The sequence below is a fragment of the Varanus komodoensis genome, unplaced genomic scaffold, assembly GCF_004798865.1.
Source record: "Varanus komodoensis strain SLA01 unplaced genomic scaffold, ASM479886v1 scaffold25, whole genome shotgun sequence".
NCBI lineage: Eukaryota > Metazoa > Chordata > Lepidosauria > Squamata > Varanidae > Varanus > Varanus komodoensis.
Genome location: NW_025335661.1, coordinates 10,997,156 through 11,023,850, shown reverse-complemented (window position 1 = coordinate 11,023,850; position 26,695 = coordinate 10,997,156). Strand labels below are relative to the sequence as shown.

The 26,695-nt window shown below is 40.8% G+C and overlaps 1 long non-coding RNA gene across 1 annotated transcript; it reads left to right on the top strand.

The window, feature by feature from the left end:
- Nucleotides 1-1,786: 1,786 nt before the first annotated feature.
- LOC123024824 lies at nt 1,787-18,083 on the top strand. Its single transcript, XR_006414993.1, has 3 exons — nt 1,787-1,799; nt 9,868-9,875; nt 17,884-18,083. It is a non-coding gene; the product is annotated as an uncharacterized LOC123024824 (long non-coding RNA).
- Nucleotides 18,084-26,695: the final 8,612 nt, after the last annotated feature.

Sequence of the window (26,695 nt, the reverse complement as noted above, 5' to 3'; positions counted from 1 at the left end):
GTGTTTGCATATTGTGCTTGGATATTGGCACCTGGCTAACTGATTGACTTTGTGTCTGCTATTCACCAATATCCCTGCCTAAAATGATAGAAGTGATAGATAGAACAAACACCATGTTGAGGACCTAGGAAAATGGTTCTGAGGAATCTCAACTTGCATGCTGAAGCCATAAACTCAGGATTTCAAGCATGCTGGGCAATGATGGGGCCATTTCAAAAAGGTGTTGCTCCAAAACATTAGCAGAGTAAATATGTTTGATCTGTCTGTGTGAAAATAGGTTTGATTTGATGTATAGGAGGATAGTGATCTGATAATGTAGAAATTAACAAATTTCTTCTCATGGTCAGATAACGTCCTCCCTAAAAGGGTAGGGAGAAGCTATTAAAAATGTTTCTCCTCAGGTGCTAATGGATTCTGACGGGGCTCTGTGGGATTTTCTGCTAGCACGGGATGGCACTTTGGTTCAAACCTTAATTGGCCTGAAATGGCCTGAAATGAGACCAATGAAGCAAAATGGAAGACAGCTATGACTCTAGTGGAGGAAAATTAGTGCTGAATCTGATTGAACATTGGTTGTAGCTCATCATGAAGCCTACACTGTGCCAGGGAGGGAGCTATTTTCCACCACTTGACAGCTTGTCTGTGTAATCTAGCAGAGCTTTTCTTGAATGATTTACTGAATGGTTCATGGCCTTCTGAAATCTGGGCCACGAACTAGATTGTCGGAACAAAGGCAATTTTGCACAACATTTTGAAAATAACATTGTTCATGTTCATTTCAATATGAATATCATTGTTAATGCAGTTCTATCTGTAGATGTGTTTAGAACATCAAGTGGGTTGGTTTTGTTGGATGAGGTTTGCTTGTCAAAGCCTGAATAAATGAACAAGTTGCTTGACCAAGTCCAGCTGCCCCCCAGTTTGCTTGATCTTTGCCTTTCATGGCATATTGTATCTAACAGGGAGAGGATGCCTGAGTGGGTCCAGATTCCCAACTCCTCCTTGAGAGTCACTTAGTAGGCACATCTTGTAAAAGATGTTAACAGCTATGGGCCAGTAGATAACATTCTGTTCCAGGCAAGGTGCTGAGCAAACTCCACTGATCCTTGAATGAAACTGACTACCCATCCCAATCAGGCTGGTTTAGGAATAGAAGTTGTATTGCTCATCATGTGAAATGATCTGTACCCGGAGAGAAAAGGCAACTCTGTCGATTGTCTTGGATTTCTTAGTGGCATTTGTTACCATTGTATCCTTCTGGATAAGTTATCTTGTCCATGAGTTTTAGATAATGTGCTGCAGTGGTTCTGCTTCTACTTGGATAGCTTTCCAGATGGTGATAATGGAGGATTATAGCTCTGATCTTTGACAATTCTGCTGCAGGTCTAAATCTTATCTGTATGTTGACAAACCAGCCACAAAGCTATCTAAATACAAATAGCTCACCTACAGTTATTCACAATTTGGTAAGCTATTCTTTGGGTTATTGCAAGGTATTATGTCCCAACCCCTGATGCACATGGCAAGGGGTTTGAGAGTGCTAGAGCAGCTAAGAACAATGCTGCCAGGAGGCCAGACTCTCTCACTAGACTGGTCCCCTAGGAAGGTCACCAAGGTTAAACAAACTAGAGACTCCAGATTAAGATGTATCCACCCTCTACATCACAACAGAATCAACAGAAGAGAATGGATCTCTTGAATAGTGGTGGAACTGGAAAAGCTCCTGTAGGGCAGCTGCTGGGCAGCAGTAGCAGTAGCTGAAGTTAATACTGGCAGAGCATTTTTTGTAGGCAGTGGCAGTAATGCTCAAGCTAACTCTGGTTAGCACTCATAGAAGAACGTAATGGTAAATTAGCTCTGAATATTTCTTTCCTTGTAAACTCATGATGAAACAATCAAACATAAAATGAGATATAATGCCAAATCAAGACCAGGAGCAGACTGTGATCATTTTTAATATTAAAAATCAGAGTAAAGCTGAAAAAATTCAGTAACAGAGAAGTAATGCCCAAACATAATATTCCCAAAGAATTTAACATCCACATAAAAAATAGATTTGCATTACTGACTTCAACTGGTCGTGAACCGGAAGAACTGTGGGATGAATCCAGAGATATTCTCAAGGAAGAATACAAAAAGACAATTCCAGTAGCAATAAATAAATAAAAGCCTAAATAGGTGACTGAAAAAACACTCACAGTTGCTAAGGGCAGGCAAGAAATGAAAGGAAAATATGGCAGAATCAGTATCTTGAATGTAACTTTTCAACAAATATAATGTAGAAGCAAAAAGAACTATTACAATGGTCAATGCAAAGAAAGCAGCAAATGAGGAAATACAAGAGACCTCTTCCATAAAATCCAGGAAATTCAAATCTGGATTAGGAATGCTGAAAGACCAACAGACAGGACTGGGGCGGGGTTGGGGGAAGAGTGAGACAATGGAAACAATTCATGAAAGAACTGTACAGAAGAAATCAAAAGATGACACCTTCAAAGAAGAACCCTATGAGGAAGAACCTATTAGAAACTGAAGTGAAATTTGCTCTTGAAGCACCTTGAAGGAATACAGTATTAGGTTTAGATAGGATAAAAATAGAAATATTCCATGCTGCAGAGACGGAATTGGTCTGAATCCAAACAAAAATAGGCTAACAAATATGGGAACCAAAACAATCATATGCATTCCAATCTTCAAGAAAGAAGATACTAAGGAGTGCTGCAACTCACTTTTTCCTTGGTGACCTAAGACCCAGGTATCCATTTTTGCTTCACTGCCTGTCACTGAACACTACTAAGCATAGGATCAGAACATACAGCTAAGCATGCCTACAATCACAGCCTTAGAATAACTTGAAATGATTTGTTCAAACAATACCTGGATTCCTTGGAAATATTCCTTACAAGTGAAATTCATTTGGTGGAAGTGTCATGGCATAGAAAAAGAGAAAGATAAAGACTATACAAACCACTTTGGTCAAGATAATCAAATAAAACATTGTGGAATTTTTAGCAGCATTTGTATCTTCTTCCACCTAACACAAAAGGTTCTCAGACTGATTTTTCAACACTGAAAACAGCCTGTAGAATTGTGTAACTTCTGTTTGCACATAGCGTTCTTAAGCACAAGAAGAGGTCGGAAAGTAATTCATTTCATAATGTGTGTGGCAGAGTGAAAGTATAAATGCCAGTATAAAAAACAGATTTGCATGAAATAGCAGGTCAAACCTAAATGCTTGTTTGTCATGTTTTCTTTTCATCTTGTGAACACCTTGTCACCAGACCACCACTAAATGGCTTGGATGCAAATCTACCAATTTTGCTAATGAATGCATTATCTTGGGTTAATTTAATAGTCTCACCGATCTACAGAGTAAAAAGAGGTGTGGCACTTCCCTTTTGGTGGCATATGATGCTCAGCTCATAAAGGAATTCTCCTGTTAAGAGTATAGATCATCTCTATCCAGACTGCAGGACATATGGAACTACATTCCTTTTACTTACTATATTTTAAATTTCACGTTTAGCCAAAAATTAATTTCCAAAGTAGCTCAAAGTAATCAAAATCCAATTTACTAACAATTAAAATGCAATGAAATGTGTTGTCTTTGCTAGGGTTAGATTTGGGCATGATGGAAAGGGGTCCAGCTGCTTCCTCTCCATCGGATGGCTTTTATACTAAATACAAAAGATATTTCACTAACCAGAGACTACTTATTTCAGAGTAGTAACATTAACCTCGATGCAAAGATTTGGGGAAATGCATGGATGCTGCTGAACTTTTGCAAAGATAAAACCTTTTGTATAAAGACTCCTTTTACACAGAGCAGGCAGGTGCAACTGCTTCCTCCAAAATGCTATGACAGGATTTAAAGTTTGACACTATAGTAGAGACGAGAGCTTTTCATAGTGACTTATGACTAGGAAATTTTGGGATGGAGAGAAATGTACTTGATGCATGTTCTAAGGTGAACTTACCTAACTTTAAACCTTTGACCCAATATGTCAACTGAATCTCAGTGCTACATTGAAATTCACAATAATCTGAATTTTGCAATGCTGTTTTCCTATCAAAAAGAGCACAAATAAGTGCATATTAATTAAAATAATATTAAATATACATTTTATGAGAAATGTTGCTTTTTAAAAAGAGATTTCTTGGAGCTGATGCTATATAAAGCTATAATGCTATATCAGGTATTTTAGAAAGAAGCGTCTCAAAGACACTTTAGGAGAGTATTCACCAAAGAATCTTCTCTGTTGGTGCTCATTTGCTATTTGAATAGATCTCAAAACTATTCTTGGACACCTGGACCAGGTGCACACTGCCATTTAGTAAATGTCTAGATAACCTCCAAACTTTCTTTTGCACAGCTGGTAAAGACAAGCAGGACCTTATTCCTATATGTGCATTGTAGTCTTTGGACTGGAGCACTGAATGGCACAAGCATAAAACATGTCCCAGATTGCAGCATTGGGCTCACTGCCCTGGGGAGCCATTCTGCACATGCTCTGTTTAGTCCAGTACTTCAGGGCTGGCTTTATGTCTTGTCTTATGATCCCATTAATTTCAATGAGGCTTTCCAGTAAATTGCAATGTATTTGTAAGGGAGGTGAATAATAGCATCTTCTTCCATTTAAGACTGCAATTCTGTACCCACTTACCTGGGAGCAAACATACTGAATTAAAGGTTATGTATTTCATAAAAGCCATGCATAGGATAGTGACATATGTAAATCAGCTAGGATAAGATCCAGTAAGGTTAAATGCATTTAAAATCTTATTAATTTCAGTGTGAAAGTTAAGCACATGCTTAACACTACCCAAGCTAATAATGGGGCTTAAAACATCTTACCTATGGTTGGATTACATTCTGAATGAACAACTGTTCTTCCTTTATTACCCCCTCGCCCTCCAAAATATTACTGAAAAGCAACATTGTCGCTGGGGCCAAACTAATTTTTATGGCATTTTGATAGATATTTTTATCTTCCTTGCTTACGACATATGCACTACATTTAATTCCCTTTAATATATGTATAGATCAACTAAAGCATTGCATATCTGACTAACATGCTGTCTTTGGACATTGTCAAGTATATTAGTTTCCTTTTTTTAAATTGAAGGTTTCACCATTATGGTGAAAAATGTTATTATAAAAACTTAAAGTGCCTTCCCTTTCATACATTTAATTTTCATGGTACTAAATTATCCATCCATATAGATTTGCTGCCAATTTGAAGTGTTTTCTCTGCCAGGAGTGAGATAAATATTTTTTATTTAACTTCCTTATTGAATTTGCTATTCCTGCCAAACACTGTGTTTTTGCATTTGTTATTTGTTGTCCATTTACATAATCACATGTAGAATGACTTTAATCTAGCCAACAGCTTTTGAGATTTTAAATACATTTAATTAAATGAATTATAATTATGTGGAAAAGAAATCCAAAAAAGCAATGGATTGTCCAAAGTTTTTGTCTGAGGAATACAAGGTACTTAAATAACACACTTGGATTCTTATGTGGAAATCACCATCATTATCAGCAGCAACAGCTGTCTTCCACAGGAATATTTGTGAAGATGCCAAATAAATTATAATTGTATGGTAACCTAAAGCCACAGGATGATATTTCTACAGACATAGGTTTCTATCAGTTGATCAGTCCTCTGGATGTAACTTAGTATGTGCAAAATAACTTGCACACATAGTGGTACAGGTGCTCACAACCTCAAGACTGGATTACAGCAATATACTCTTTCTGGGACTGTTCTTAAGGCTTGTCTAGAAGCTGGAGCTAGTGCAGAATGCAACAGATGGCTGCTGTCAAAAGCTTTCCTTTCAGCATGCAAATCCTTTGCTGAGGGAAGGCACTTGATGCCTATTCACTATCAGGCCAGGTTCAAGGTTTGGTACTAGTGTACAAATCTTGAACCAACATGGGTCTAGGATAGTTCAGAGAGCATTTTCCCCCTGGTTGCTGAGGTGATCAGATGGCATGGTTCTGCTGGTTCTGCAAGGACCCATCGCTAAACTGGACTCTACCCAAAGAAGAACCTTCATCCTCTGGAAGTCAAGCAGGCACCAACATCATGTGATTTTCAGTACTGTTGCATCTAAACAATGTTATGTCCATGTATACACTGAGTTGATTGAATAGACTTTTTTCTTGCTTAGAATGAACTGTGATTATGTAACTTATCTCTCAGTAAATCATGTTGCAGAAACAGTCGTTTTTTCTACTTCACTGTATCACGTTTTATTCTTCACTCAATAGCCAAAGGTTTCTGGACAGTTCATAACATCCTGGCATATTCCCAACAGATTTTGGTCATCAGATTTGGTTTGTGCAGTACTTGCAAGTAAGCATGTTCTTTATTTAGTGTTGATGGGTGGAGGATTTATGTGAGAGACCCCATGAAGACAACCACTGGAAAAGGGGCTACATACTGTGGTGAAACACAACTCTTGCTTAAGGTCCATGGCTATGTTTCCTAACAGTCAAAGAAATAATGAAATCGACCTTAATAACCTTGCCTATCACTACTTATATTTTCTCTTTCTGATGGTTTGCTATGGTAGAGGAGGCAGCACTGATAATCCATTTTGAAAGGGAAATGCTAAATGTGGCAACAAACATTCTGACCTTTGCACAAAGAACCTTGGATGTGGGACCAAAATGTTAGTAAATTATGAATTCAGCCACAGTGGACAAAGTCAATTCACATAGTAACAAGGCAGCTAAAATGTAGAGAACTAATTACTGGCGGAACTGACAGCCAGTAAATAGAAACTGGTGACCAGCTTTGTCATTGCCCGGCTTGTTGAATGCTATTACCATCATGGGTTCCCTTTACCATTATCCTCGTCATGTAGGAGTGACTATTCTTTGGATGATTTACATGTCTTGAGAAATATTTAAGTGACTCATCCATGTGGGTGAGAATCAATTGCATTAGGAGCATGTGCCTAAATTGGTTCCAACCTGATGAGCTGATCTATATATGTTTTAATTCTTTCACCTTTTCCTCTAAGCACATTATTTTTTCTAGATGTATATTCTATTTTCAGTGCATGCATATTCTGCATAAACTTCTGGATGTGCATGTGTGTATTTATTCTTGGGTGTATCCCTCAGGGTCCAGGATGATAGACTGCTTAAACCCCATGACAAAATGTCCAAGGACACAACAAAAGGAGAAAACATTGCCTTATTTTCAGATATCTCAGGGGAACATTCCAACATATCTTCACAGTTCTTTAGTTGCTTACTGTCACAAGAACAGCCTGGCAAGATAAAAGTGGCAGCTCTAAGGTCTCTGATATTTCCCTCTTGCCCTAGGCAAAAACTGCTTTGTGACCTACAGGCAATAAAGAACATGACAAAGAGAGTTACAATGAAGAGTCCCATCTTCCCTTCATATGTAAAAATACACGTTTTGCTAGGAAAGAATGCACTTACCACTTGAAAATTTGAACTTTAGAACAAAAAAAGCTCACAACCCAAAAAGAAAACACACAAAAAGGAATTTTTAACTGCTAGTGGAGAATAACAATGAATTGTTACAGTCAATATGCAGTACTGCACTGTGTTTTAAAACATGTACAGCTGTCACTGGGCTAGTGGGAGTAGTAATGAAGGATAAGATTCTCATCCACAGGCTCCAGCCAAATGGCAAACAATCTTGCCCACCCTGTTTTGAAAATTCCACAAGGGACTCTGAGAGCTGGAAATAGAAAGCAAGTGGTCATCACAATTCATTCAAAAACATCAGTGACCATAATTAAAATAGTTCTTTGTGAATGCCCAGATTCTTGGAAACCCTTGTTTCCCAATGATAGGTACAGAAGGGATTTCCTTGTGAATGCAAAACTATGCGTATTAGGAAGAGCTGAGTGCAAAATGGCTGTGTTAGAGAAAATTCCTTTGTGTACAAAAATTGACACCAATTTTGACTGTGTGTGTTTAATCATTAATTGATATGAAAATTGGACAGAACAGACTTCTGACTGAATACATACAGCACTGACACAGGGTGATGAGTTCAGGCATCACCATGCAGCAAGAATAGTTCAGGAAAAATATTTTCAGTTATTTTCTTGGCACTGCTATTTAGCAAGATGTTTTCCATATTTTGCCAATTTCCTGAGTGGAAAAAAGGAAGAGAATCAATGGAAAACAAGCATTGGAAGAAACTGGCCAAGCTGACACCATATGCTAGATCTGAATGGTGGAGGTATGTGAAATACGGAGACTCTTGGTTTGTGAATCACATAGTACTGGCTGAAAGAAAAGATAAAAGGCTGATGTGGAAGAATGTGGTCCCTTCAAAAACTAGAAATGAGTCATTTGGAAGCACTTTCACCTGCCTATACCAATGGGATTAAAGGCTAATAGTTACTTATTGTACGTACTAGGCTTGTTGCCAAGAGTTAAAAGAAGAAAGTTCCCACAGCATGGTTCCAGAATGTCCCGCCAGCATGTGGATTATCTCTTTCAGTGATATTGAGGGTCCAACTTACATTAGGATCTGACCTGAAAATGAATAGAAATTGAGTCACTTTATTTCACAAATGAGTAATGCATATGATACACTGATCAAAGATAAATAAAATGGAACCTTGGTGTGAAGCTAACATAGAAGCAAGGAATACTGATGCTGCTGAAATTCATAATTACCTAGTTCAAGATATGAATTAGTCCTGGTCATACTGCTGGATAAATTACAAACTGAGTGCATCTTCCCCCTGAAGCTGGTTTATAACTTTAAATAAGATTCTGTGCATTCACCACTAATGTTCAATGAATAGGTGTCCAAGCCATAAACATTTGGAGCAGTGATTACATAAATTCATAATTAACTAATTCAAAATATGATTATACCTGGTCATAATGCTTGACTATATTACAACTTGGAACTAATTTTCCCCAAAAGTCCTTATTCAGCTTATAACATAAAATGAGTTTATGTGCACATGTGGACAATGCTCAACTCATCGATGCCCAAGCTCAGGCAAATGCAGCAATGTTCTTTATCCATTTGTTTATGTGAGATTTCCTATGATCACTGTAAAACTTCGTAGTTTCACTTTCAAGACTACCAGACCTAAGTAGCCTCTTATTTAGTATTTTTAAAATTTCAGTTAATTATCTTGAATATTTCTTACAAATATTCTACAAGGTCCTGCAGTTAAATCTAAAAACCTCTTATTTTCAGGTTGTTGTCTTTTGCAGGGTGGGGTGGAGGCTGAAAAAGCAAGCACCTCTCTGCCATGGCTGGTACTGTGGGGTTTGTACAAGGAAAATGAAATCAAACTACAAGTCTTTAAATTCTTTTTTCATTATTTTATTACATAAATTTATATCCTGCTTTCCAGTAAATATCAAAGCAATTAACAAAATGAAAAAACACAAAATATAACACTGAAAATATGATAGCAGAATCACCAGTCTACAATAACTATTTGTGCTTAGTTACCCTTCAGGGATAGCCTGCAGAAAGAGGTGTGTGTGTGCTGATAAGATGTTTAGAGATTAAAACTGAAGATGCCTATCTAATATCATTAAGGAGAGCACTCCAGACTGTGGATGCTGCAACACTGAATGCATGAAGTAGCAGTAGAAGCCACAACCCTGAGTTCGCAAGATCTGAGGTGTCAAGGACCAGACATTTTGCAGGGCACTCATTTGTAGGGTAACCATAAGCTGGAGATGATTTGATGACAACAAAAACCATTAGAAGTGCTCTCCCTGAGGATCACAAGACTCCATCAAGGCATAAGAAATGAAATGATACCAAAGGTAACTAGATTCTAAGTTGTTTCATAGTATTAGATTAAAAACAGAATTTTTGATCCAACTGGTAGAAAGTTGGGTGATGGGAAGAGGACTCTGCTCTCACTTTTCCACTATACAGATGTGTTCACCAGGTAGCAACAATTCCAGGAACCAGTATTTTGGGCTTTGCTGCGGGAAAAATGGTAAATCTTTCAAGGGTAAAGATTGTACAGTGACCAACATTGTGCCACTTTAAATGCTATTTGGCCATGGGTGATTGTGGATATATCATTTCTCTAATGCAGGTAATTTCTAATATCACCATGTTTCTGAAATCTCTCTAGCAGGTCTCAGGATAGTGGTCCTTAGCCCAGGTCTGGAGCAGTGATGGAGGCAGGACAGTGCCAAAATGTATTCTCTAATTTTCTTAGAGTTCTTTTTCTTGTGGAAGAAGCCTCTATTCTTCTGCCATTTTCTTGTGGAATTTTATAATAATTTATTTTGAATCATCATCGACCACATTTTTGAACTTACCTAGTCACTGGAAGGTGGCTAATAGTGCTGTGTGTGTTTTTTTCTTTCTGTTACATGTCTTTCCATTGCTTGGAAGCCTCCCAGCACTTTCTGATCTGAAAAAATCCCAGTGAGAAGAATTACTTCATCAGGTTATCCTTCAATCCCAAGGTTCAATTTGAGTGTAAGACAAGAGGTTTCATGGAAAGAGGACTGGATAATGAAGAACAGGGAAATTATACACCCCTTAGGATCCACAGAAGTAAGAACAAAAACTCCAAATCCAGCCCATGAGAATTTCTTAGATGTATTCTTCATTCCTTAAATATCATGGATGGCATGGTATACCATATATCCCTTCCATACTGCTCCTGCATCTTTGCAAATTTTGCCCAATGCTCATCAAGCCGGTAGTCTTGTCTATTGCTTTTTGCTGCTGCAGGTAAACTGTCCAGACTGGCAGAAGTGTGTTCCATCTTTGAACTACTATAATTACCTATTAAACATGTCATGTGACTTCCAGGTTGCTACAGAATTTCCATTTGGCTTGCTCAAATACATTCTGCCAATATTTGTTTTCAAACATCCTGATTGTATTTCAGGTAGTGGTGATGGGATCAAGTGCTTCTCTGCGGCCATGGAATATCCTTTTTGTGCAAGGATGCTCTAGCACTGTGGGGGGCTCTTTTCCATGGGTTAATTCCACAGGGCTAGTGTATTGCTTAAAGGTCAGCATCTATATGGGCTGGATTGTCCAAATTGCGTTTCTCATGGAATGGGCCACAGTCGATGTGGTTATAGGTCTTTTAGACTAACACTGATGAATGAATCCACAAATACCTGCCAACAGTGCTAAAGAAATAGCACCCTAGGCACAATGTGCTAAATGCTCCATAGAATTTAAGCAAACATGCAAACAATCCCCAGAACGGGCATTCCAGCAACAAGAAGCATTCTATATGGGAAAGGCAATGGTTTCAGTATGTCTTCACAGAATGTATCATTACGGAATTCACTCCCATGAAATATGTTAAAGGGACCCCCTTCGGCAATGACAAGTGTTGATAATAACACTTGCAAATACTTCTGGGGACCTGATACTTCCAGAACTCCTGACTGAAAACCACACTCAGACACAAAAATATTTTTCATTGCTCCTTTGTGATGAGAAATCTTATTACAGAAACAGTCATATTATCCTTATACTGTTATTCACTCATCACACACATTTGTTTGTTTGATTATTACAGTTTTCATCTTCTCAGTAATAGGCATTCCCTTGCAAGATTATAAATACAGTAAGGAACTCATGTTCCTTAGAGATCAAATTTCACACTTATTTATTATTACAGTCCATCTCCTGTGGCAGTAAAGCTTCCCTCCAGGATTCCAGAAGATACTCCTGGATCCCACTGCTTTGATGTTTAAATCAAATGCACATTAAAACTATTCACAAGTTCATTTATCAATGGTACTGAGAGGGCACAGGTTGCACTATGGTTTAATACTTATTAGCAGCAATAGCCAACCACCCTGTGATCTGTTTTTATTAAAGGTTCCTTATATTATGCTAAACTCAGTAATTTCTTTGGAACTTCAGGTGAACAGATGATCTGAAGGAACATCAGCAAAGCTCAGCCTTGTTGCTACTCATAGAGCAAAAATTCATTTAGATTCTACCAGCAATCATTATTGGGGTATATCTTGACACAAGCCTTATATACAGATTTTTGGTATGATGTAATAGTAGAATGGAAGACCATGAGAGTACGCAGAGTTCCAGCCCTGAGATCATGCCCACAAGCCCACCCACCTTGCAGCTTCTGTCAAAAGAACCATTATTATTATTATTATTATTATAACATTTCTATGCCACCCCTTGCCGAAACCTCGGGGCGGCTTACAACATGATAAAATACATTGAAATACAATAGTACATAATAAATTACCATTAAATATAACAATACAAAAATACATTGATTTACAAATACAAAATTAAAATTATCAGTATAAAATAAAAATATAGGAGGAGAAAGAGAAGGAAGAAGAAGTTGCCCAGGCCAGATCATATGTTTTAACAATTGAAATGATGTTTAGATAAAAAGGTCTTTACCTGGCGCCGAAAAACCAGTAACGACGGTGCCAGGCGGACCTCTTTGGGGAGTGAATTCCATAGGTTGGGCGCCACCGCAGAGAAAGCCCTCCTCCGGGTACTTACTCTCCTAATTTCTTTCATGGAGGGTTCCCGGAGAAGGGACTCTCCCGCAGATCTCAAAGGGCGGTCGGGCATATACGGACGTAAGCGCTCGTTCAGGTAGCCAGGACCCAAGCCGTTTAGGGCTTTGTAGGTCATAATCAACACCTTGAATTGGGCCCGGGCTTCAATGGGAAGCCAGTGAAGCTGATGGAGGACTGGAGTCATGTGAGCATAACGCCCCGTCCCCGTCAGCAACCTGGCAGCTCTATTTTGCACCAATTGAAGTGTTCGGACCGTCTTCAGGGGAAGCCCCACGTAAAGCGCGTTACAGAAGTCTAGGCGGGAAGTCACCAGCGCGTGTGTCACCGTCGCCAGGCAGTCGTATTCCAGGTAGGGGCGCAGCTGATTAATCAGCCAAAGCTGAAGGAAGGCGTTCCTCGCTACCGCTGTCACCTGAGCTTCCAAAGAAAGCTCCGGGTCGAGGAGTACACCTAAGCTGCGGACCTTATCCCTAAGAGGGAGTGTTGCACCATTCAGGACCAGGTCAAATCCACCCTCTCCGAAACCCGATCCGCCAACCAACAGGACCTCCGTCTTGTCTGGGTTGAGTTTCAGTTTATTGGCCCTCATCCATTCCCTTACCTTGGCCAAGCACCGGTTCAGCACAGCCACTGCCTCACCTGGATTAGTGGAGAATGAGAGGTAAAGCTGGGTATCATCAGCGTATTGATGATTCCGCAGCCCACACCTCCTGATGACCTCTCCCAGCGGTTTCATATAGATGTTAAATAGCAGAGGGGATAGAATGGAGCCCTGTGGTACCCCATGGCATAGCTGCCATGACGTAGAGACATGGTCCCCCAGCACTACCTTCTGGAATTGACCGTCGAGATAGGAGCGGAACCACTGCAAAGCAGTGCCTCCAACCCCCAATCCCGCAAGTCTATCCAGAAGGATACCATGGTCGATGGTATCAAAAGCCGCCGAGAGGTCCAGAAGAACCAACAGGGATGTACTCCCCCTGTCCTTCTCCCTGCACAGGTCGTCGTACAGGGCGACCAAGGCAGATTCAGTACTGTACCCGGGTCTGAAGCCGGACTGAAAAGGATCCAGATAATCAGTTTCCTCCAAGAGTGCTTGGAGTTGTCCCGCCACCACTCGCTCCAGCACCTTGCCCAGAAACGGGATGTTGGCCACAGGTCTATAGTTAGTGGCCATCTCTGGATCCAGTGATGCTTTCTTCAGGACCGGTCGTATTACCGCCTCCTTTAAAGGGGCAGGCACTCGACCCTCCCTCAGAGAAGCGTTAACCACTTCCAAAATCCAGGTCCCAATCCCGTGCTTGGAGTTATTTATTAACCAAGACGGGCAAGGATCCAATAGGCACGTGGTGGGACGTACTCTTCCAAGCACCTTGTCCACATCATTGGGCCGCAATAATTGAAATTCCTCCAGTAATTTTGGACCAGACGGTGGCATTGGCGACTCCTCAGAGACCTCTGATTCATTAGTGGAGTCCAGCTCGTGACGAATCTGAGCGATTTTCTCCCTGAAATGCCTGGCAAAGTCGTCACAGCGGGCCTTTGAGGGTGGCATCAGATCTTCCTTAGGACCCAGGCGAACCAGGCCTTGCACCACTCGAAAAATCTCTGCTGGACGGCATTGTGAGGAGGCAATGGAAGCAGAAAAAAACTTCTTTTTTGCCGCCTTCACCGCCACATCATAGGCCCGATAGTGGGCTCTCAAGTGTGTTCGGTCAGATTCATCCCGTGATTTCCTCCACCTACGCTCTAGCCGTCTCCCAACTCGCTTCATCGCCCGTAATTCAGGTGTATACCAAGGGGAAGAGCGGACTCTGCCCGGTGGGAGAGGACGCTTAGGAGCGATCGTGTCCACAGCCCTGGTCATCTCTCCGTTCCACAGTTCGACCAGAGCCTCTACAGGAGCACCAGTCTTGTCAGCCGGAAATTCCCCCAGGGCCCCCAGGAATCCATCCGGATCCATCCGGCTCCGGGGGCGGGCCCATACAATCGGGTCCGCACTCTTATAGAGGGAGAGGCCGCTCTTGAGCACAAACCTCACCAGGAGGTGATCTGACCATGACAGGGGAGTCAAACATAAGTTCTTCACCCTCAGGTCATCCTCTACCTGCCCCGTCGTGAATACCAGGTCCAGAGTGTGTCCACGTTCATGGGTAGGGCCAGTGACGTGTTGAGACAGGCCCATGGCCGTCATAGAGGCCATGAATTCCTGAGCTGCCCCGATCAGTCCAGACTCGGCATGGAGATTGAAGTCCCCCAGGACCAACATCCTGGGGGTCTTCAACACCAGATCCGAGACGGTCTCTGTCAGCTCAGATAGGGAGACTGCTGGGCAGAAAGGTGCACGGTACACCAATAGAATCCCCAATCTGTCTCGTTCGCCCAACACCAAGTAGAGGCACTCCAGCCCTGGTCTCAAAGGGACCGGAAGACCCGTGAGAGAGATGGAGGCTCTGTAAACCAACGCGACTCCCCCTCCCCTCCCTTCTGGGCGTGAACAGTGTTGAACCAGATACCCGGGCGGGCACAACTGGGAGAGGGCAACATCCCCTCCCTCTCCCGCCCAGGTCTCCGTTATGCAAGCCAGGTCAGCCCCCTCATCCACAATCAAGTCATGGATGAGGGAAGATTTATTATTGATCGACCTGGCATTGAGCAGCAGCACTGTCAGACCCGAGGGGTGGTTGACAAGGCTACCTGGCGCCCTCTGGTTGGGGGCAGGATCAGAAGGAGGGACAGGTGTCAGCCATCTGTCCATCCTTCTTCTACGTGGACACGTTAAGCCCCTATTGTTGTAACGACCATTGCCCGTGACCACGCCAATAGCAGCCCCCGTGGGTTCCCCAGGATATATAAACGTCGACATGGCCAGGAATGACTCAAAGCACTAATTAAAGCAGGGTAAGATTATAAAGTAGGTCGGAGGAGGAGAAAAAGAACGATAAAAAGAAAAAGAAAAAAGGGGATCCTTCCTCTTCCCTGAGAATCAGCAGTAGGCAAGCCTATTTCAACAAGAGTCCATGGCCAGCCCAGCCCCCCTCTCGTCCCCCCGAACGGCACCCCAAACGGCGGCGACCCCTTTGGTCGCCGCCCTTCGGCCGCCGGCCCGAGGCCGCCGGCCCCGGCCGTTGCCGCGGCTTTGACTCCACAGGGCGCCTCCGAGACCCGCCCCGTCGTGCACCGCGCGCGCCCGATCACCTGGGCTGGCGGGCGGCGCTCTCCGGCGCCGCGTGCGGCCGCGCTGGCCGGTGGAGCTGGCTGCCATCGAGGTCGCAGCCGCGTGCGTCTGCCTGCATTCGCTTGCCCGGGAGCAGCGTGATGCTGGGGGTGGGCGGACCATGCTGGCTGCCTCTCCAGAATTTTGGAAGCATGTTTCAAAGGGAGAAAATTGAATATGCTGGGGGAAGAGGAGGAAGCTAGAACTTACACCTAGTGTTCTTTTGCACTTCTGAAACAGCAGACTGATCTTTGGCAAAAGCTCTTTATTCTGCAATGCCCTTCCAGTAAGCACAACCAAAAAAGAATGAATATCTGAGCATGCACAGCGTAGATTGTTGAACCTGATCTAGCTGTTCATTGAACCCTCCTTTTAAAGTACCCTTTTGGAGATAGGCAGCCCCTCGTCTCTGTCTGTCAGCTCTCTAATTGGTTGTCCCATCTCCTACAAAATTATGTCATGAAGTCAAGAGTCATACCAGCCAGTCAGCTGGCTATATGAGTTCTTCTCCCATGTCCCCTCCCTGGAGTTGTAAATCTTGACTATTTTCATTGTCTGCCTGAGCAGCTGAGGAAGGTGCCCTTGAGATAAGCCCCTCCATTTCTTCCATTTCAACCCTGGGCCCCTCCTCATCTAACTTCAAATCTGCCTGACCTTGGAGCATGCACCAAGAATAAATTGCCCTTTTATTCCCAGCACCCACATCTAAGTCTCCTTCCCCCTTTCCCTGCTGCTTTATCTAGATTACCAAAGCTGTTTGTCTACATGAAGATCAGGGTGGGGTGTGTCCACTAATTCATGAAACTCATCCATCAAAAGCAAACTCAGAACTAACTTAATTGTGGAGTCCAACTTGTAGCAGGTCTGAACAACTTTATCTTACTTAGTAAATAGCCAAGTCATCCTGGAACTTGTAATCTTTCTTCATAGGAGAGTTGTTCTAGCCATTTGTTAATTCTAGTTCTCCTTTTCTGCACTTTTCCAACTGTGTAAGTTCAGTTCCTAAGTGTGATGACCATAAGCATGCACAGTGTCCCAACTGTGGTAACCATAGAATTGTACATGTAGTTTTGCACTTCAGGCCAAATATTTGTTGCTTAGCTGCAAAGTCGTGCTCAACTCTTCATGACTCATGGACAACATTCCTCCAGGCTCTCCTGTCCTCCACAATCTGCCCACCCAACCCTACACCAACCACCCAAGTGACCCTATCCAGCCACCTCAACCTCTGCTGTCCCCTTTTCCTTTTGCCTTCAATTGCTCCCAGCATCAGGGTCTTCTCCAGTGAGTCCTTTCTTCTCATTAGATGGCCAAAGTATTTGAGCTTCAGCTTCTGTATCTGTTCATCTAAAGAACAGTCAGGGTTGATTTCCTTTAGGATTGACTGATTTGATTCCTTTGCAGTCCAAGGGACTCTCCGGAGTCTTCTCCAACACTACAATTCAAAAGCATCAACTCTTCAGCGCTCAGTCTTCCTTATGGTCCAGCTCTCACAGCCATACATTATAACTGGGAAAACCATAGCTTTGACTATATGAACTTTTGTTTGCTGGGTGATATCTCTGCTTTTTTAGTATGTTGTCTAGATTTGCCATAGCTTTCCTTCCAAGGAGCAATCCTCTTTTAATTTCTTGACTGCAGTCACCATTGGAGTCCAAGACAATAAAACCTGTCACTACCTCCATTTCTTCCCCATCTATTTGCCAAGAAGTGATAGGACCAATTTTCTGAATGTTGAGTATAAAGCCAACTTTGTACTCTCCTCTTTCACCCTCATCAAGACACTCTTTAGTGTCTCTTCACTTTCTGCCATTAGGGTGGTATCGTATGCATATCGGAGGTTGCTGATATTACTCCTGGCAATCTTAATTCCAACTTGTGATTCATCTAGCCCGGACTTTCACATGTCCGGGCTAGATGAAGGCAACAATATACAGCAACAATATACAGCCTTGCCGAACTCCTTGCCGAACTCCTTTCTCAATTTTGAACCAATCAGTTGTTCCATGTCCAGATCTCGCTGCTGCTTCTTGACCTGCATACAGGTTTCTCAAGAGACGAATAAGATGGTCTGCTACTCCCATCTTTTTAAGAACTTGCCACAATTTGTTGTGATCCACACAATCAAAGGCTTTAGCATAGTCAATGAAGCAGAAGTAGATGTTTTTCTGGAACTCCCTATCTTTCTCCATGATCCAGCATATGTTGGCAATTTGACCTCTAGTTCCTTTACCTCTTCGAAACCCTGTTTGTACTTCTGGTAAATCTTGGTCCTCATACTGCTGAAGCCTGACTTTTAGGATGCTGAACATAATTTTGCTAGCATGTGAAATGAGTATAATTTCACAAAATGAGGGTAAATATTATTGAGTACCAAAGCTGATGTGAAGTTAATTGTGTCAGTGTGATGAATGGCCCTATTGGGATCTTTTTCTCCCTGTCACCATCCTGACAAAAAATGTGATTTGCATTTTAAGGGAGTCCTGTTTTGGTCCAATGGGCACTTCCATTTACAGGCCAAAGACAGCTTCAAAAGTGTGATTTTTGCCAGAACTTTGGCAAGGGCACAAAGAAACCTCCCTTCCACATCCCCTATGGTCCACATGCTGGTCACAGTTCCCAGTGCTGCTATTTTTGTAACAAAAATATGCATGTTAATAGCATCCATGCAATTGCTATCACATCTCATTTGGCCCTGAACTCATAATGCAGGAAATTTCATGCTCAGAAATGTCCTTTAGTATCTTCCCTATGCTGAAACCAGTTCCAACATTCCTCTGACAAACCTGTGGGATTTCTAATTCTGTAAGGCCTCTGTCCAAAGACATTCTACCGAGTTATATAACAGAAACTTAACTAATGTTGATTAAAATCTCATATAACTCAGTGGAGTTGACTTTGGGTACAGAATTTTGGTATTAAGGAAGAAAGGAAATAATGAATAACTGGCAAGCTCTTTTCACACAATTACCCATCGAACCCACCATTTTTTTCCTGACAAAAGTGAAGGCAAGATAATCATACCTTATGGGTATTACTTTGTTCAAGCAATATGAAAAATGTTACATGACACAGTCTTAAACTTGAGTTATTTTCCAGTGTTTCTTTCCCCAATTGTTTATGATGAATTTCTGTGCATAATATACCGGTGTCTGCACCCAGAGGTTGGGAACACATCAGAATAATGTAGATGTCACTGCAGAGAACTTCCATGACCTTTAAGTAATAATTGCATAGCCTTTTACTTTAATAGACTCTGGCATTATTATAATTCCATTTCGGTTACTCACAAAATGTGAGTTATTAAAGTTACATATTATAACCAGGTCAGCTGGGGTAGGAAAGGGATTTAAAATAACCAATGAAAGGCTGCTATTAGATTAAGCAAATCACATTTGGAACTGCAATAGGAATTATTTGAGTTCTTTTTTTAAAAGAGCTTGCAAGCACTAAAAGAATAAATGTAATGTCTGCATTAAAGTTAAAGAGTACAAAAGACTCAAGAGTTTCCAGCACCCAAATCTGCCTGAACTAATTTCTCTACACTTCTGTGGTAAATCTGAGGATTAAGATATCACAACTCAAGATAGCCTGTCATCTTGGCAAGCTCTAGCCTGTTGTCCTAGTATAACACACAGTTAAATTGTGTTTAAAAAGCATCTGCAAATTCCCGTGCCAAGGGGATCTCAATTCCATCTTCAGCATATTAAAATGTCTCACACACTGCAGTGGAAAGGCAAAAAGTTCAGCACTCAGTCAGATCAAACACATTCTTATTATTTACAGGTACTAGAGCTGCAGTTTATTATACAAAACTGCATGCTTGCAAAGGGCCCTTCCAGTTGCAGAAAGACTGAAAAAAGGCATCTTTAAACTTGCCAGACCACAGACTGTTTAATTTAGTCTGCCATGCACAGCTACCCAACGTGACTACAATCATGGCTCCAACTCCTACTGTTCAATCTAGCATAGGGAAAAATGCATGGATCAATGAGAGACACATTAGCAATAGATCATGCAAATTTTTAACATAGAAACACAGAAAGCAGTATCCAGGGGTGGGGTGTAACCACTGATTCTTTTGTCCAGCTTTTGGCTTCTTGGCCTTGGGAAGTTTCCCCTTCCCCATTCTAAGGAATTTGAAATTTTTCTCCTATAGGTTAGATACTAGAAGAAAAAGCTTTAAGCTAAAATATGTTGGTATTATTCAGCCTGATTTGCTTGTCTTCAGCCCTACCCACCATTAGAAATAAAGACTTTTCCAGAATGGAATTTAGCCCCTAGGTTTATGCTGCAGTCCTAGTCTATTCTGGCTGGCAGCTGCCCACCTGCCTCAAGATTTCAAATAGGAACCTTTATCAAGATTACCTTGAATTGGCAGGAACTAAGCATGAGGTCTTCTAGCTCCTCTAAGCAGTTCTTGAATGTAAGATACATTATAATGCTATGCATTGTCAGTGGAACAAGGGCTGTTTGCATTCCATAGTTTGGAAATTGCATCATGACACTGCAAAAACAGGTGTGGATATCAATGCCCAAAGAACCTGCATTGTATCTATCTTCCAGAAGCAGCTGAACCAGCTAGTTCCTGGGAGTAAGATCAATTTTTAAAAGTATGTGGCAAATGGTAAATTCTCAGAAGCCATGGGACCCTGGGTGTTTTTTGCTTCTATGCCTGGAATAAGATTAAGCATGCAAATCATTTTAGCTCCAGCTGCATTAATATTAACAAAGGAGATCTGCAGTGCCACTGATCAGCTATGCAGGAACTAACTGAGGCAGGAGACCTTATATCTTTCTCCTAGTGGTTTACTTAAGAATAAGACTTAACTTGTCCTAAAACCAGGAGCAGTATACTACCTTCTTCCAGAGCATCTAGCCATGGGGTTAAGAGATGTCCATTTGAATGACCATTCTGCAGTGCCAGGAGTTTGTTTAATCAATAAAAGACTCAAGAGGGATCCTTTCCTCAAACTCGATCCTGATGCCCAAAATACCAAAGGAGGGAAGCACCTTCTCCAATGCTTATTTTTAATCTTCCGTATTACTAACATTCCCCGAGTGGATAACAAACAGTTAAAAATGAAAAGACCACAAAAACATTTAAAAGTATAAGAAATTCTTTAGAAGTATAAAATACAGTATAATGTTTTGTTCCTATTCAGTAAAATCTCCTGCACAGACATATCTGACAGAAACCAGGGGATGGTTTTTCCTGTTGTTGCATCCTGTCTTTGAAATTATGTCCTGTTGGAAGGGTGGGGAAGTGGCAGAGTATGTGCTTTGACTGTGAAAATTTCTAGGTCCAGCATCACCAGGCAGGGTTAGGAAAGACACCCAGGAACTGCTGACAATCCAAATGGATAATATTGGACTGGATGGACCCATGGTCTGACTCAGCATATACAGCCGTCTCATGTTCCTGTGGTCCTATGGTGCCTGTTGAAATCTGTCTGTGTACCTAGGCACTTGCTGATGTTAATAGTCAGCTTTGTAGATTTTCTTTGTCGTCACTTTGATCTTGGCATTTTATTTTTATTGTTTGAATGTATTTACTCTGTTACCTTGTGATTTATGAATGAAGGGTGGCACATAATTATTTATAATAAATAAATAATTTACAACAGTACAATAGTAACTCCATGAACCCTAAACAGCATCTGAGAGACTGTAGGATAGTTCAGAATCTTTGGTCAGAGGTCAGAGACCAAGCTCTCTGTCTTCCAGCTGGGAATTGGAAGTTAAGTCCCCTTCCCCCTTACAACTGACATAGAAATGACTACACCAGCTGCTTACTGAGACTAGGAAAGCAACATCATGAGGAGGCAGGGGTGATCTTTTTGTTGGACAGAAAGAGGGAGAGACCAGAGAGGCCAGGATATGAACTATCCTGATACCACTCTAGCCTCCTTCACTCTGCTCCTTCCCTCTGCTCTATGTCTCTTCTCCCCCTGTGATGGGAACTGTGCTGTTCCTGCCCACCTTCACTTGCTTCAGGCCAAGGACAAAAGGGAGAAAAATTTCTTTTTCTTTGGAAACCCATATATGTCTGTATTTAATAGAGGTCTCTTTCCATCAAGAAATAGGTGATCATTTGTTTTTTTTTTTTCCTAACTAAAATTGTCTTGTAAAACTCCACTTGATTGCAGTGATATGACATAATCAAAAATATTTTAAAGGTTTCCTAGCAGTAACATCACTTCTTTCCTGCCTTTTATCATAAGTGACAGAGAAATAACTATTTTCAGTTTGCATAGATAGAATTGAAAAGCTTAATCAAATATTTTCAGCTACAGAGAATGAATCCAATGCGTAATTAAATGATAGAAGAGGACTATGCTATTTCTCAACTCGATAGTATCTTACCATATCCTTCTACATTCAGCTTCACCTTTTTGCCAGGGATTCATGAGCTGGCAGCAGAAGTAGACAGCAGTCAAGTCAATTATGATTCCATTCCAAGCTTCCTGTCCAAAACTGCTGAATTTATGAAACTGTATGCATGGCATGCTCTGAAACAAGAAAACTTACAGTGAATGTGATCCTGTTTATGTACCTGGTTTGCAAGCAGTTGTTGTTATGAGGACTGGTGAGATCTGAGCTAGACGTGACTGCTAGCTTGAAGAAAGGAATCTTGGGATTGTGGCAGATGGCTTGATGGCAGTGTTAACCCAAAGCAAGGTCTGTGTTAGACAGTTTAAGAAGGAATGGAACTTTCAGTATCATACTGCCCTTACACAAATTTATGGTTCAACCTCACTTAGAATATTGTATACAGTTCTGGTTGCTGTAAGAATAGTGTAGAACTGGAGAAAAATGCAAAAAAGAGCAATAAAATGATCAAGGAGCAACTCTACCAAGAAAGATTTCAATAGCTGAGATTGTTTAGCTTGGGGGTGGGGAACAAGTAACAGGACCCATGATAGAAGCATATAGAATTATGCATGGTGTGGAGAATGTGAAGGGACAGACGTTTTCTCTTTCCCCAGGAATAATAAAAATTGGGATGTTCCCATGGGAAGGATTCTTGGGAGATTCAGAATGAGTCAAAGGAAGGAGTACTGTACACATATATTTAAACATATATTTAAACATATATTTCATGAAATGTAGTGATGACCACCAGTTTGGATGCCTTCAAAACACAATTGGACAAATTCATGGAGGCTGTCAATATATACTGTGTCTGATGGCTATATGCTACTCCTACTATCAAATGCATTAGTGTGCATCAGTACTGTTGAACTCAGTTCCTGTGCTTGAGGGCAGCTGCTTGATCAATGCACAAATGGAATGCTGGACTAGATGGAAATTTCATTCGAACCAGCATGACTCTTCTTAAGTTCTTATGGAATAAACACTTACAACAGTTCTTATTTATCTACCAATCTATGGAATTCTGTCTTCATAGGGGCTTGAGTCCTAATACCACAATCCTATATGTGTCTACTCAGAATTAGTTCCCACTGAGTACAATTGGGTGTGCATCTATAGGATCATAGCCTCTATATCTCTTACTGGATTTTTAAAAAGTAAACCAAGTGCAGATAAAGATAGAAATATTTTTTCCAAGTCTATCTTTTGTTTCAGACATTTTTTGTTTTGCTAAACTACTGTGTAAAGAGATAGTGAAAACATTGGGATGATTCAAGTCAGGTTTCTACAATGTTTATCAGAAAACGATGCCAACAAAGAATGAAAAAGTATGTTGGGGTGGGGAGGAAAGCATTTAGCAGGCTTTCTATGTATGCTTATCTCTAATACACACATCTCATCTAGTCTAACAACTGGATAGGGCTGAATTAAAATAGTCAGCCTTATCCTTACAAGGATCTTATTCAACTTACTTGTCCTCCAACAAATTCATTTTCTTTTTTTCTGATTGGATTTGAACTGTTGCAGATGCTAACATGTTTTGATTTGTTTGTTTTTGCTCTGATTTAATTGCTGAAATGTTCCATGTCTTCATAGCATGGCTCTCATGTGAACCACAAACCTCCTGAATGTCATCTGCATGCTTTACTACTGAGAGTAAATAACGACTGTGACCTCAATGTCATTTTGCAGACACCAGAACTGAGAAATACATTGAGCTTCTTATTTGGATGATTTGTGGGATGTGACATTTTGTAAAACTGATTGCAAAGTACCAGCTGGGCAAGCAAATATGTAACTGGGACAAAACATGAATAATCCAAAGTAAAGGGAAAGAAAATAATCTTAAAAGTAGGTTTCAAAAGCAGGCAACACTGCAATATTTCTGATAGGAGAAAACAACAATAAAATAGTCTATAAAAATATAAGATACAGGCTTTTATTCAAATCAAAATAATTTATCAGCATATTGCTATATATGATCAATTATGATTAACACGATCACTTGATGAAATAACAGCAGAACATCTGACATATTATCACTGATGGTGTGTTGGCACCATTTGGAAATGTCTTTGTTTAAACAAGTTTTGCTGATTTTAATGTTTAGTTTTGCTAGACCTTTAGTTTTGTACACTGATGTGTAACTTGTACAGGGCAGGATATGAATATTGTAATCAAACAAACATTTTTTTTTAATTTTATAAATAAAAAAATAATAATTTGATGGAGTTATCATATCCATCACAACACTGTTGCCAGGAATATTCCACTACAGTCTACACTGGACAAATAGGCCCTGCCCCTGAACAAAAGGATAAACAAAGATGAATCTGACATTAAGAATGACAAGATTCAAAAATGAGAGAACATTTCTGCCTCTGGGGCATTCGGCCAATGACTTTAGGTGGCAATTCTTGAACAAATATCTTCAATAACAGATATTAAGGTTGCTGAGTCTGATTTGTCAAGAGATCCCACTCTATTTCCTGTGGTTTGATAAAGACATGTAAAAAAATCACAGTACTTACATTAATCGGATCGCTATTGGTGTATGTGCTTGTGTGTGTATAATAATTATGCATATAAAATAATTGAATATATCTGAGTTATCACTCAAGAACATGCTGTGGATGGCAACTGTTAAGGTAATCATCGGTGCTGCTACATTCTGTATTTCAGTTCCTGCTGACAACACAGTTTACATCTTTGTCTGCCTCAAAGCACTTGCATATAATATATAACCTCTGCCAATATGAAATTAACATCTCATGCAGCTGATGAAGAGGACATTGTCCATGAAGGCTTCTGCCAGAATACATTAGACTTGAGGATGTCACAAGACTTTTAAAACTATTATGAATTCTATAAATACTAGTTACTATAATATCAGAGGTTAAATGTGGCATGTCAAAAGTGAACTGTATGTTCATATGTCCGTGAAGTTGGCAAAATAGAAAATATTTTTCAAATATAGTAGCTTTATCAGGACAGAGGGGTAGAGCACAAGAATACTGAATAAACTGAAGCTCAATCCAGACAAGACGGAGGTCCTGTTGGTTGGCGGATCAGGCTTCAGAGAGGGTGAATTGAACCTTGTCCTGAATGGGGTTGCACTCCCTCTTAGGGACAAGGTCCACAGCCTGGGAGTGCTCCTTGACCCGGAGCTTTCACTGGAAGCTCAGGTGACAGCAGTGGCAAAGAGCTCTTTCCTTCAGCTTCGGCTGATCCATCAGCTGCGCCCCTACCTGGAGTACGACTGCCTCGCGACAGTGACACATGCGCTGGTGACTTCCCGTCTTGACTTCTGTAACGCGCTCTACGAGGGGCTACCCTTGAAGACAGTCTGGATACTTCAATTGGTCCAAAATAGAGCTGCCAGGCTGCTGACGGGGACTGGGCGTTATGTTCACATGACTCCAGTTCTCCGTCAGCTTCACTGGCTTCCCATTGAAGTCCGGGCCCAATTCAAGGTGTTGGTGATGTTATAAAGGTGTTATAAAGCCCTAAACGGCTTGGGTCCTGGTTACCTGAAGGAGCACTTACGTCCATATGTGCCCGGCCGCCCCTTGAGATCGGCGGGAGAGGCCCTTCTCCGGGAACACTCCGTGAAAGAAATTAGGAGGGTGGGTACTCGGAGGAGGGCTTTCTCTGCGGTGGCGCCCAATCTATGGAATGTGCTCCCCAGAGAGGTCCGCCTGGCGCCGTCGCTATTTGTTTTTCGGCGCCAGGCGAAGACCTTTTTATTTAAGCGGCATTTTAATTGTTAATATTATTGGATTTTATCTGGCCAGGGCAGCTTATTTTATATTGGTATTTTTGTATTTTTAAATTATTGCTTATATTTTTTAATTTAATGTTATAATTATTTTTTAACTTATTGTTGTAAGTCACCCCGAGGCTTCGGCGAATGGGGCGGCATAAAAATGTTTTAATAAATAAATAAATAAATAAATAAAATACTGATAAAAAAACTATATTCAGGTGTTTTGAAAGAGGTCATAAAGATCATATGATACCCACTATCTAAACAAGAAAAGCCTATTCTTAATTCATACTACATGATCTGTGAGCATATATTGGCTGACTGGTCAAATCAATTAGCAATTTTTCCTGTGGTAGAAGAGACAAATCATTTTTAGCCAAGGGCCCACATTCCAATCGAGTTTATTTTACTTCTCACCACTGTTGCCTTTCACTAATTAGTTATATACACACAATCAGCTAGCCACTGAGATTTGCAATGTATTGCCAAGTCTGTAAAAGAAAGTTCAGAGATTCTGCAAGGTTGGTTGCAGAAATAATAGTCAATTCTTTATTTATTTATTTATTTATTTATTTATTTATTTATTTATTTATTTATTGGGTTTTTAATCTGCTGCATTAGCCGATAAGGCTCCCTGAGCAGTTTATAAATGACTAATGAAAGTGGACATCTCTTTATAGATTCTGGATAAAGGAGAAAAATATAACTGTGTGGTTTCTTCAAAGACTTTTAAGTAATCTGTATGCTTTAAATATATGAATTGCCTGATACAGATAGACCAATGTTGCAGAATTGTAATCTTAGAGGA